This window comes from Lissotriton helveticus, chromosome 3_1 (genome assembly GCF_964261635.1).
Source record: "Lissotriton helveticus chromosome 3_1, aLisHel1.1, whole genome shotgun sequence".
NCBI lineage: Eukaryota > Metazoa > Chordata > Amphibia > Caudata > Salamandridae > Lissotriton > Lissotriton helveticus.
Window position 1 is genome coordinate 1962150307 of NC_136061.1, and position 12541 is coordinate 1962162847.

A 12541-nucleotide genomic window follows, 5' to 3' on the forward strand; every position below is an offset into this window, starting at 1 on the left:
AACTTAAGCTGCAGCATTGGAGCCTTAGAGTACATCGGGGCGAGTCTGCTCCGGTCTCCGGTCTCCGCCTCCCCACACCCTTACCCACCCTCATTCTGCAACAGGCACGCAGCTTCACTGGGGCCGCGTTGGAAGCAGCAGCAACGGTAGTTCGCGGACAGGGCCAGACTGGCCGGAGCGGGCACCGGGCGTTTCGCCTGTGGACCGTCATGGTGGTGGTCGGTTTTGGACCCGGGGGGGGGGGAGGTCTGTTTTTGTTACCGGCGGTGGCAATATCCCCCCATAACAAATCGGCCAAAACCAGACCTTGCAAACAGCTCGGCCGCACCCCCTCAGTACCCCCGGGGGGCCGCTCGAGCAGTTTGTCAGGGCTAGGTTCAGTTCCCAGTCCAGTCCTGTTCACGGAGCAAGTTTGTGCCCATCCCTGTCTGCGCCCACCCCCTGCTCACCCACCTCAGTGGACCAACCGCCTGACAGCTTTTGTTCGGATTCAGTCCTAACTCCCTGCCCGCTGTCTGACAACAGGCGGGTGGACGCCTTTATGGCTGCAAGTGGTGGCATGGTTCTAGAGTTGCGGCCTGCTGTCGGCAGGTGTGTAGGTGGCTGGCATTAGCCCGGGCGGCTTGTGCCTCGCCAACTCTGAGCCGCGTATGTGCCTGCCTCGCACACACAAGTGCACTACACAGCATAGCCCTCACAAGCAGTGCAAGGCACCACCACAACAACACAGCCATCCTGCCCGATTTAATCCGCCCACACAGAGCCTACCCAGTTCTGCCAGATCTCAACTTCCCTCCTTGAACCTGATAAGAAACGCAGGGGCAAGGAGAAGGATACATTAATAGACCATAAATACACAACACACTCAACTACATCAAAATCCACTTGCAATATTGGGCCAAATCAGCAACCCTTATACAACACTTCAAGTCAAACGGACCCGGGGCGGAAAACATTTCAGACTCCTAAAATCTCCAATGGTCCTAATATCAGGCATCGCTCCCACCATGACTCACATGTCACCGTTACCCTTCAGATGGCGGCTAACAACCCAAATCTACTTCCAGTCAAACTGCTAGTGAACGCGATAGAACAAGACCAAATACCATCAGAGCAGCAAACATGCCCTCCGAAGTTAAAGCCTCCTGAGAAAAAACACCCAGCCCCTGAGGCGATTCCTCCCCATTCCACTAGTCACTACCTGGATAACCTCCTACTCAAAGGGTCACCAGAGGGCTCCATAGTGTGGCAAGGTCTATTACTGAGCTCCTTTGATGAGATCCACAACGGTGCCATGGAGCAGCATACCATTACAGCCAACTCTGGACCCAAACATGACTACATTGTTCTGCTCTCCCTTAAGGCAATCCCACCACCAGGTCTGAAAATAACACACAGGGCAATGCCATCAAAGAAGGACAAGCAGAGCAAAACATAGGCTCTCCCTATCCTCAATCTAGTGGCACAGAGGCATCAATATCAGATTCCAAGTCCACCAAGGAAAACACCATATCTGTTCCTGCTCCACTGTGAGCACCCTTGCTGAACACAATGGAGGTGATCTCCTTGGCCTTATCATTACATTCGGAAAAACTCGAAGTCAACCTATTGAATGCCTTAACTACTTATGTATTAGGTATCAACCATAAACTGTAGGCCTTAGATAGCCTGATCAGGTGGGTGCAAGAAGATCCAGCCACAGCTTGTCACTCATGCCAATGCACCACAACCCTGGAGCGCTTACAAAACATACCATCCATTCTCTCTGATATTTTACCGGAAGTGGAAACACCTAGTCCCCCAATAATGATTAACACAGTACAAACAGCCTGCCGCCCTTCACCAGCTCCCATCCCCCCTCCCCAATCATCAGGTAAAACGGGTCTGGGGGGATCAAGTGTCATCAAGTCTGCAGGATGATCTCCAGCAGGCACCCTTAACCAAGCTCCGCTGCAGGGACTCCAAGGACATCCCAGAAGACGTAAAGTTGTCCCCAATAAAACACAAATAGCAGAAACATCAATCAACCAGCTTTCCAAGGGGCCCGCATTACTGTTTCACCACTCCAGCATGGTGCAGAACCTATCTCACCAAAATCCAAGATCCTCCCTGACCAAAAGTGAGCACAAATACCTCAGGAAAGCCAGGAACCACAAGCAGAAAAGGATAGTAGAATAAAGCCCCCCTCACCTCAGCCACACCAATAAGGGACATGGCAATCGACAGACCCCAAAGGAAACCCACTATTCCTACAAAAAAAAGGGACTCACAAACATACTCAGCTGGTAGTGCGCAATTACTTCGATCAGGTAACAACGGGCCCCACAAACCAATATAAAGACAAGCATATAACCCCTTCTGCAGTGATGCCAGATAAAGCACCCTCCACCTTTAAACGCACTAAAACATCACATCCTTGGGAAACATTCCTATCAGCCACAACTAGAGAACAATATTCCACAACAAACGTTGCAGTTATCACTCGCGATCGGTCAAGGCAAGTATCTCCACTTTTTGCAAGATCACAAGGTCTCCCTCACAACACTTCCCTAACAGGAGAGCACTGCCCTAGTAATCGAGCAATTGCACCCACTGAGGCAACTGACACATGGTTACACAGTGCCCCAGTTCAATTGAACCTTCTGTCATTGTCAAGGCATAATGCAGTGTCAAACCGATTTTCTCCACGAGAAGAAGCCCCTGCATGGCTACCTGGCCACATGGCCTCAACCCAACCAAATCATCATCGCCAAGGTACACTATAGTGTCAGACTCGTTTCCACCATGACAAGAACACCCAGTATGGCTATCCACACACTTAGGCTGTGGGGTTCCTCCACAAGCCCATGAATATACCACTGACAAGGACTCAGAAAAACTTGAACTGATCCCACGGTATAAGACGAGAGGACAACATTATGTCCTAAATAGTAATTGTAGGTGCACCATTTTAAAACTGGCAACACTCTAGATAATCTTAAACATCTACAAACAAATCACATAGAAGGAGTAAAAATCAAGCCTAATCCATCCATCTCAGGCAGTGAAATAACGGTAGTTACCTGGGCCTACCCAATGATAGTCACTGAAGGATGGCAAAATAGGGAGAGCTTCTCCACATGGGTCATGGAAATAAAAAGGCCAGATCTAGAGTTTTATCAGAGCCCCCTTTTTCCTCCACAAAGATCATCACTAAAGGAAGCTACACCTGCCAATGGGGTATTGAGGGGAGCCATAGGTCCAGCAGATCAATCGATTCACACACAGCAGAACCTAAGCATGTGGCAAATCACTGCCTCAGGGGCACCCACCTACATGAGGCATATCTCCCTGCAAACACAGCAGGGTGCCTTCCCAGGAGGCATGAGGGAGGTATTGATAGAGCAGAGGTGTTACCGCTCACCTATTTATGACAATTTTACACAGAAATTGTTTGTGACACTATTTTACATGTACATGACAACAAATGTGTATTAGACTACATGTTTCAAAAAACCACACAAAATAAGTTCTGATTTAGATACTGCATCGTAAAAGCACAAAACAGTTAATAAGTCGATGTGAAGTGTCACATCTTAGAGGCATGTGTTCTTATGATAAAATTAACATGGTAAATAAATAATAACAGAACTTTCTATAGGAGAATTAAATGCTTCTTGTGTTAGATAATGAATTAAAATATTAGGATGTATCATCTCAAAATGATGAGAAAGGAGAAGTAGGTGCTACATGTGGTTATCTTAAGATTGCATTTAGTAAAGTTTATTTTTGATGTCCCTCTAAACCTTGTCTGCTGTAATAACATATAAAGTGCAAAAGTGACTTAATAAATTTATATGTGAAGTGATTTTGATGTATAAAATGTATTTATGAGTACCCTATACTTACATGAATTAATTGCAACTCATATTGGAGTGATATTAAAATGCTTAATTGACTAAATTAATGTACTATTCTATGTAACGCAAGATTCATATTCTAGCACAATTTCACTGTGTATGAGCTGTATTTAATGAAGGCCTTAACTTTGCTTCCTTTCCTAATATGAACTTATGAACTGAATAGTCTGAAGCTTATGGGAACGTTTTGTAAAGTTACCACTTGTTTTCTAACTCTCAATCGCCTTGTAGCTTACTCGACTAAACTTTTTTTTTTAAACATATTTTATTGATTTTTCTCCAAGCATCTTACAATCATACAATACAATCTAGGTCCTCATTGCAGTGTTCCATCCTCAGGATACAAATCAACATTACCCAACAACCCAATGCCCCGCTATCTCCCCTCTCCCACCTCCCCCCTACCCCCACCACCCCTGTCAGTGTGCGGTCTCTGCTCCCCCTTGGAATGGCATAAACCCCCTATGTGTCGGTGCCCAACTCCTCCTCATCGCCAAAGTCAACTATCTACAGCCTGGGGTCCAGGGTGGCTAACCAATGAGCCTACATCATCCGTGTCCTCAAACAGGTTCGCCTTTCCCCTCGGCTTGTTGTGCAGCAATCATCACCTATTGTAATGGTCAATACTGTATTTGGTTCCATCCACCACCTATTCTCCCACGTTCCCTACTTCAGCTGCTGAACCCTGACTTGCTGGCGCATCCCTCCCGTCCTCCTCATCCGTCTCTGTTGTAGACCGAAGCTCTATTACTAACGCGCCCCACTCTCTGGCCGCCTCTAACGCCTTGTCAGTGGAAGTGCGCCTAGCTATTTGTAATCTGAGCGTCCCTTCGCTGCCCGCCCATTGTTGAATGCTCCCATGCCATCTCGAAAAACTGGGCCCCGCTCTTCCAATGCATGGTGAGCTCCCTTTTAGCCATAATCAGCCCCAGGTCAAGGAATTTACTTGTGATTTTCGTAGCAGGCGTGTGCGGGAACCAAAGCAGGAGGCACGTCCCCATTCCCACTTCAATCTGTCGCTCTGTTGCCCTATTCAGACATGCCATGACATCAGTCCAGTATGTACCCAGCCCGTGCAGGACCAGAACATGTGACCAAAGTCAGCGCCCTCCATATTACATCGGGGACACATTGATTGAGTTCCCCCAAATATTTGTTGAAGTTTAACCGGCGTCAGGTACGCCTTGTGGAGTGTAAAATATTGACTCAATTGAAACCGGGCATTGCGCGTGCCCTTCCAGGCCCTCCGCACCAGCTGCGACCAAGTTGTTTCGGGTATCGGCTGGCCAAGGTCCTCTTCCCAGCGAGTCCTTAACCTGTCCAGGGGCTGTAATCCCTCCAATGTCAATCTCCTATAAAGACAGGTGATAGCCTTGAAGGTGCCTGCGGCCATCGTGATATATTGACAGCCCATCGACGTCGGGGGTTCCACCAGGCCCGTCTTCCACTGTCTCCGGATTCCGGCCACTAGTGCGGCATGTAGCAAAAAGTCACCCCTTGGTAAGTCGAAGGTGCTCTGCAGTTCCTGGAATGGCAGTAACGCACCATCTCTATATAGATCTCCTATCACGTGGACTCCACATTCTTCCCATCCCGCCAATGCCGACCAATCCCCGCCGTGTGGCAGAGCGGTGCACATACCCAGAGGAATCTCCGGTGCATACGGCATGGCAATCCCGGCCCGCTTCTGGCTGCACGACCAGCATTGTCGGATAGTACGTTCTTCTAGAGTGAGCTGATCCAGCCTGAGTTTCTGCTGAAGCACTATAAAGGATAAAACATGGCGCGGGATAGCTCTACCCTGTGGTCCGTCTGGGCCTCTAAACTCCCGCGCTATCGCCTGTGTGAGCCACTGCAGCTGTGCCGCCAGGTAGTACCGCTCGAAGTAGGGCACCGCCATCCCACCCTCCTCGCATGGGCGCAGCAAGGTATTCAATGCTACTCGCCGTCTACCAGAGCCCCAAATGAACCCTATCACCATTGATCGTAGTGTCCTGAAGAAAGATGTCGGGATCCACACCGGTAATGTGCGAAAGAAATATAACAATCGTGGGAGAACCACCATCTTAAGCAACGCTATTTGCCCTGCCACCGAGAGCGGAAGAGTGCGCCAAAACCCCATACTGCCCCTGACTCCCCTTAGCGCTCCACCTATATTCCCCTCATAAAGGAGCGAGTGGGTATGGTAAATACGGACCCCCAGGTACGGTAGGCACTCCGATTCCCAGCGCAGGTCCTCCATCAGCGACGGTCAGGCACAGTCCGGAGCCAATAGGAATAGACAAGTCTTAGACCAATTGACCTGAAACCCCGAAAGCTCACCAAACTCGCGCAGGAGGGTCCGGGCCCCTCGCAACGATGTCTCCACATCAGCCAGGTACAGAAAGAGGTCGTCGGCACACAATGAGATATAATGCATCTCCCCTCGCATCCGTACCCCCTCATAATGATGTCCCTGCCGGGCCCACGCAGCCAAAGGTTCAATCACCAGTGCGAATAAAAGTGGGGATAGGGAACAGCCCTGCCGAGTGCCTCTCTCCACCGGGCATGTTGCCGACACTGAGCGGCCCGTACGGACCCTTGCCGTGGCAGAGTCATACAACAGTTGCGTCCAACGGACGAAACCATCCCCCAATCCGAAGTTGTGAAGCACGTGAAACAGGTACGACCACTCCACACTGTCAAACGCCTTCTCGATATCCACCGAAAGTACCGCCGCACCGGACGGACCCTCGCGTCCACTCCCATGATCCGCACCAACCGTCGTATACACGTCGCCGTATTCCGCGTGGGGATGAAGCCCGACTGATCCGGGTGCACCAGTGCGCGCATATGGCCCGAAAGTCGTGTGGCTAAAATTCTACTCAGCACCTTGTAGTCCACCGTAAGCATTGACAGTGGGCGGTAAGCCGTCCTTGCAGTTGGCAACCCACCCTTCTTCAATAGTGGCACTATAATTGCTCTCTGGCTGATGGTGGCAGCCTCCCCAACTCCCAAGCCTCCCCATAAACCAGATGTAGTTGTGGTGCAAGCAGGTCAGCGTACGCGGCGTAAAATTCCACCGGCAAGCCGTCCACCCCCGGCGTCTTTTTCCTGGCCATTTGCTTGATTGCTGCCCTAATCTCACCCAGGGAAATGGGAGCCCCCAACGCGTCACCCTGCTCCGAATCTAGCCGCGGCAGCTGTGCCTCCTCCAGAAAGGTGTCAAGACCCTCCGGGAGTACCGTCATCCTGCTCCGATAGAGTGTCGTGTAATAATCCAGGAATTGGTCGTTGATCTCTTTCTGTGAGTGGACCAGGCCCCCCGAAGGTGTGGCCAACAACACTATTGGGTTACCCGTGGGATTTGGGCTGGCCAGCCATGCCAGCAGTGTTCCTACCCTGTCTCTTTCTGCATGTGCCCGGACCATGTATTCTCTGTGGTCAAATCAGCGGAGCCTCTCTACCTGCGTAGCCACCCGCTCCCTCGCCGCCAGCACCTCCTCCTGACCACCCGCGGTGGCGTGGCTATCCTTCTCCGCCTGGCGCAAGCTCGCCTCCTCCCGCTCCACGTCGCCTAGCAAGGCCCGTCGCACTCCCACCGACGACGAGAGGCACAAGCCCCGCACCACGAGCTTAAAGGCGTCCCATTCGTGTGCCCTGGACGACGCCGTGACCGCATTCTCCTGGAAGTAATGCTCAATGCCCTGCCTAACCTCCGCACAGAACGCCGGGTCCTCCAGTGTACTCGGGTTCAATCGCCACGTGGGAACGCTTGCCGCTGTCGTGACCAAAGTACCGTGATCAGGCATGGGTTATGATCTGAAATGGTTCTCGCTAGATACTCACTGTGATGCGTGAGTTCCTGGGCCCCAGGGGTGCAAAGAACGGCGTCCAGGCGTACATGGAGGTCGTGGGGCGCGGAATAAAAGGAGTAGTCCCGGTCTGTGGGATGATGCGTACGCCAGGCGTCTATGAGGCCCCATTCCCCCTGCCAACTCAACCGCGCCGCTGCTACTTTGCGCACCACCGATTGTGCCAACGGCGGATGAGAGCGATCCGTTTCCACGTCCTCCACTGAATTAAAATCCCCCCCCATAAACACCGTGCCCACCAATATGGACGCTAATCTCTCCGAAAGTCTCGAGAAGAACGCGGCTTGGTCAGAGTTCGGGGCATAGACACTGCAGAGCGTGACATCTCGACCATCCAGACGGCCCAGCACTGCCACAAATCTCCCTTCCAAGTCCACCACCGTGGTCACAGGTTGAAATGGAACCCCAGCTCGCACCCAGATCAGGGTTCCCCTAGCATAAGCGGAATAGGTGGTAAAAAAGAGTTGCCCTCTCCATCTTCGCTGCAGCGCCTGCCCTTCAGCCTGTGTGATGTGTGTTTCCTGTAAAAAGGCCACCTGGACCCCTCTACGGACCAAATATGCATGCACTTTATATTGCTTTCTCATCGAGTTGAATCCCCGCACATTCCAAGTGATACATTTTAATTCAAGTCTGGTCGCCATACGGAGGTAAACAGGTAGGTCCAACCCTGCGTAACCCAACAGACACACTGACAGACCCCTCTAACTTGGAACAACCCCAACAAACCCCCAACCCACCCTCCCCCAGAACAGGCGTCAAACAAATGCTACCCATCCAAACCCAGCCCCGACTAGTGGGGAAACTCTGGTAGCAACCAGAGACTCACAAGTTATGTGAGGTAGAGGGGGTGACCTTTCACCAATCGAGCCAGACAGCGACCATCCCGTCACACCTTATTGATCCGACCTCGTACCCGTCAACCTCCTCACCCCAGCAGCGCCCCACCCCGCGCATGCGCCCCCCCGCTCCTCCAGTACCCCCCGGCTCCCCAAATCCCCCCCATGTCACAGGAGAAAGCGCTCCTCCCACAGGCCGACAAGTGATCCCCCATGTCGCCTCTGCTGCGGGCCCATCATTCCCCCTTACTGTACATCACGATTTATCCAGGAGGGTAATTCATCCAGCAAGTCCTCGGCTGTCTGTGGGGTGACCCGGGGCGGGTCCCCCGGATCCCTCTTGGAGCCCCCATCTGAGCCCCCAGAGTCCGCCTCATCTGTCCCCTGCCGGGAGCCTGAATCCGCCAGTGGGGTCTCCGTCATCACTCCAGAAATAGAGGACACTGCCTGCAGGGCGGCCTGTCTCTCCAGCTCTGTCTGCGATGCTGATGGGGATCCCTTGTTCAAAGTACGCTTCCGGTGGCGCCTACTCCTGCGTGGCTTCGAGCGTGCTTCATCTACCTTGTCCCAGTTACTAGCACCGTCCGCGCCTGCTCGGTATCGTTCCAGCCACTGCCAAGCGTCCTCGGGTGTATCGCAGAAAGTCGCAGTCCCATCCACCATCACTTTCAGACGCGCCGGAAACAACAGGGAGTATTGCACTCCCTCCTCACGAAGGGCCCTCTTAACCGCCAGGAAGGAATAGCGGCACCGCTGGACCTCCTGGGAGTAGTCGGGGAAAAGGGAGACCGAAGCGTTGTCCACCTTGTATGGGCCCGCCGTCCTGGCCTGTCGCAAGACGACATCCCGATCTCTGAAGTGCAGCAGGCATGCAACAACGGGCCGGGGAGGACGGCCCGGCTTCGGCCCCGATGAGCTCTCTCGAGTGTATAAAAGTGCGTCATGCCCTCGGGGGCCACTACATCTCGCAGCCATTTTTCAAGATAGGAGACCATATCATTCCCCTCAACTTTTTCCGGAAGTCCTACCACTCGAATGTTATTGCGTCTATTGCGCCCCTCCGCATCCTCAGCCCTCCTCTCCAGGTGACGTACTCTGCGCAATAGATCTTCCACCTTAGCATCCGTGGTCTTCTGTGCCGGGTCTAGCTTTCCCACCACCAGCTCCGTGTTCCTGACCCTGTCAGCAAGCTTGACATGGTCCGCCCTCAGCAGGCCCAGTCCAGTTGACACCTGTACAATGTCTTGATGCAGCGCGTCCTTGGTGTCCGCTATGGCTTTGAGGATCTGTTTCATTTGCTGGTGCTGCAGCCCTGTGCCTGGTCCCCCAGCTGCCCCCTGCTCCTAGGTCTCCGGGGCCTCCTCAGCATGGTCCGCTGGCACCGCGCCCGGGGCTCTGCGTGGCTTCCCCATGTGTCCGCCCCGAGCCGCGTCACCCGCGCCAACCACAGGTATTCAAGATCCCTCGACGCTGCTGGCTGGAATGAGGAACACAACCCCCACCGACCCCATTGCACGTGTCCCGGTGGCCCACCTCGGGCGCAGGATACCTCTGGGGTAGAGATCCCCCTCTTGTTGCCAGGTACCGGACTCTATGACCGTTGCCTGCGGGGGTGTGCCCTGCGTAGGACTCTCCGACCAGAGCGAGTTGGACCAGCCACATCAATGTCCACACAACTAGTCTCTGTCGGCCCCAAGCCAGGTCTTGTTCCCTCTTGCCTGCTCCCCTGACACACAGATCCCGCAAGGCCACTGTGCTGGTAGGTCCTTTCGCCGCACTCGGATCACTCACTCCTCCACCACAGATCAAGTCTCCACCTACCAGCTCCAGTCCGCAGTAATACAGCACCAGAGGCGATGTCCGCTCCCCGCACACACCGGGACCTCACAGCAGGGGTGACCCAATCCCGTCCCAGTGGTGCCTTGTTCTCTGCAGTGCCCCAATAGTGCGCCGTCCGGTCGAGCTCCGATACAATAGTCCTTCCAGCACCTACCAGGGCCCCGCCGCAGTTCTATGCCGGGCCCAGTCAAGGCCTCCCCAGGGCTCCGCTCCATCCCAGGGCACAGTGCGCCACGTCGCCGCGCCAGCTCTTCCCTGCCGGGTTATCTCTGCCAGGTCCTCCTCTTTGCCAATGCCGCTCCGCCTGCTTGTATGTCAGTGAAGCCCTCGGGGGCCCCCCGGCGCAGATCCCGGTGTTTTCCCGGTTCCGCTCGTCCCATCCGCCAGATGCGTGAGACGGGCGCGCCACTCACCGCGCAGCTCAGACCGGGACCCGGGAGTCTGCCTCCACCTCAGGCCAGGCCGTCTCCTCAATCAGGGGGTCACCACAGGCCACGGGGCGACGCAGTGGCTATCAGCCCGACAATCAGGGGCTCCAGGCTCCTCGCCCAGCCGCCTGTGCTTCCCCCTCCTGACCTCCGTTGGCGCTGAAGCTGGCAGGCGCCCTCCGGCACAGCTCTCCCTTAACGGCCACAGATATACTCGGGGTCGGTGCTGCGTCACCAGCAGCAGGCCTCACTCCAAGATGGCCAGGTCCCCGGGCCGGGATCCTCTCCGACGCTCACCCAGTGCACTCAGGTGCCGTCCTCCGGGCCCAGCCAGGCGCGCAGGCAACACCACGTCGCGGGGGTCACACGCAGGGCCCGGGCCCCCGCCGGGGGAGTCTTAGCAACAGGATAAAGGCGAGATCGGACCGGAGCTCAGAGCTCAGGCGTCCATTCTCGCTGGCGATCAAGCCACACCCCTACTCGACTAAACTTGCAACAAAAGTGTTACTTCGTAGAGCAAATAATTGAGAATGGACAGACGAGGGAAGAGAGCATGAAAATCGCCTACTTTCTAAATGCTACAAATGATCCTATGACTAAACTACAGTGGCTCTAAGGCAATTGTGAGTAATGGATTACTTAATTCTTCTAGATCTGTATAATTTTACTTACTACATTATCTCATCCTATCAAGAGTGACCAATGGGACAGAGTGGTCTGACACATTTGATGAAGTCAAGGGGTGTAGACCTCGAGTCAATGGAGTATAATTGCCTACATTTTGAACTGAGGAGCAACTCCCCTTCGCTCATCTTGTGGTACAGAGAGTGACAATTGGGACTTCAGAAACAAAGCAAACTGTGACAAAATACTGCAATCTGCTACCAGCTGGTATGTAAGCATAGTGGAACCTTTTCGGCTGAAAGGGTTTGTGTCAGAGCAGCTGTGGCATTGACACTGCAGTGCGGGCAGAGACAGACGATTCTGTCCATAAACTGAAACTAGTCGTTTGGATATTACTGCATTTTCTTTAAGGGATGGTATGAGGTGCAGATGATTTCCCTGCTAATCAACTTTCTTTAAGATCTCAAAAAACAAACAGTGCGGCTGACCCTGGTTAGGCACTTCAATTTCTCAGTCAAACAAATCAATCTTGATTATGTGCAACACACGTCCGGAGCTTGCCACAATTATGCTCCACTGTACGACAGATACCAAACGTTTTTTTCAAAAGGGACGGTGCACAAAGAAGCAATATTCAGAACGTCTCCAAAGTCTTCAATTATTAAGTTCTTTATTGTTCCAATCTTTTTTACAAAAAGGGGCCTCAGCCAACACGTTTCGTTCCAATGAAACTTCGTCAGGGCTCGAAGATCTCGTAAAATTTAATACATGGAGTCGCAGGTCATGGTAGGCCAAACCAGTTCATGCATTCCATCTTTACCCAATCTTTATATACATCGAAAAAATTAAGATTAAATCCTGATACGAGGGGTTGCACGTGCTTACATTCAGGTCAAATGGCCACATGACTGAGGGGCCGCTTTTATGTACTACATCTTTGATACAATTATGTACTCCCGATTTGGATGAAGACGCGGTCTCATATTATTGTTTTTTTACGATTATTCCTTGAGGGTTTATCATTACCCCAGGAGGAAGGTTGGGCCTGCTGGTTTAAT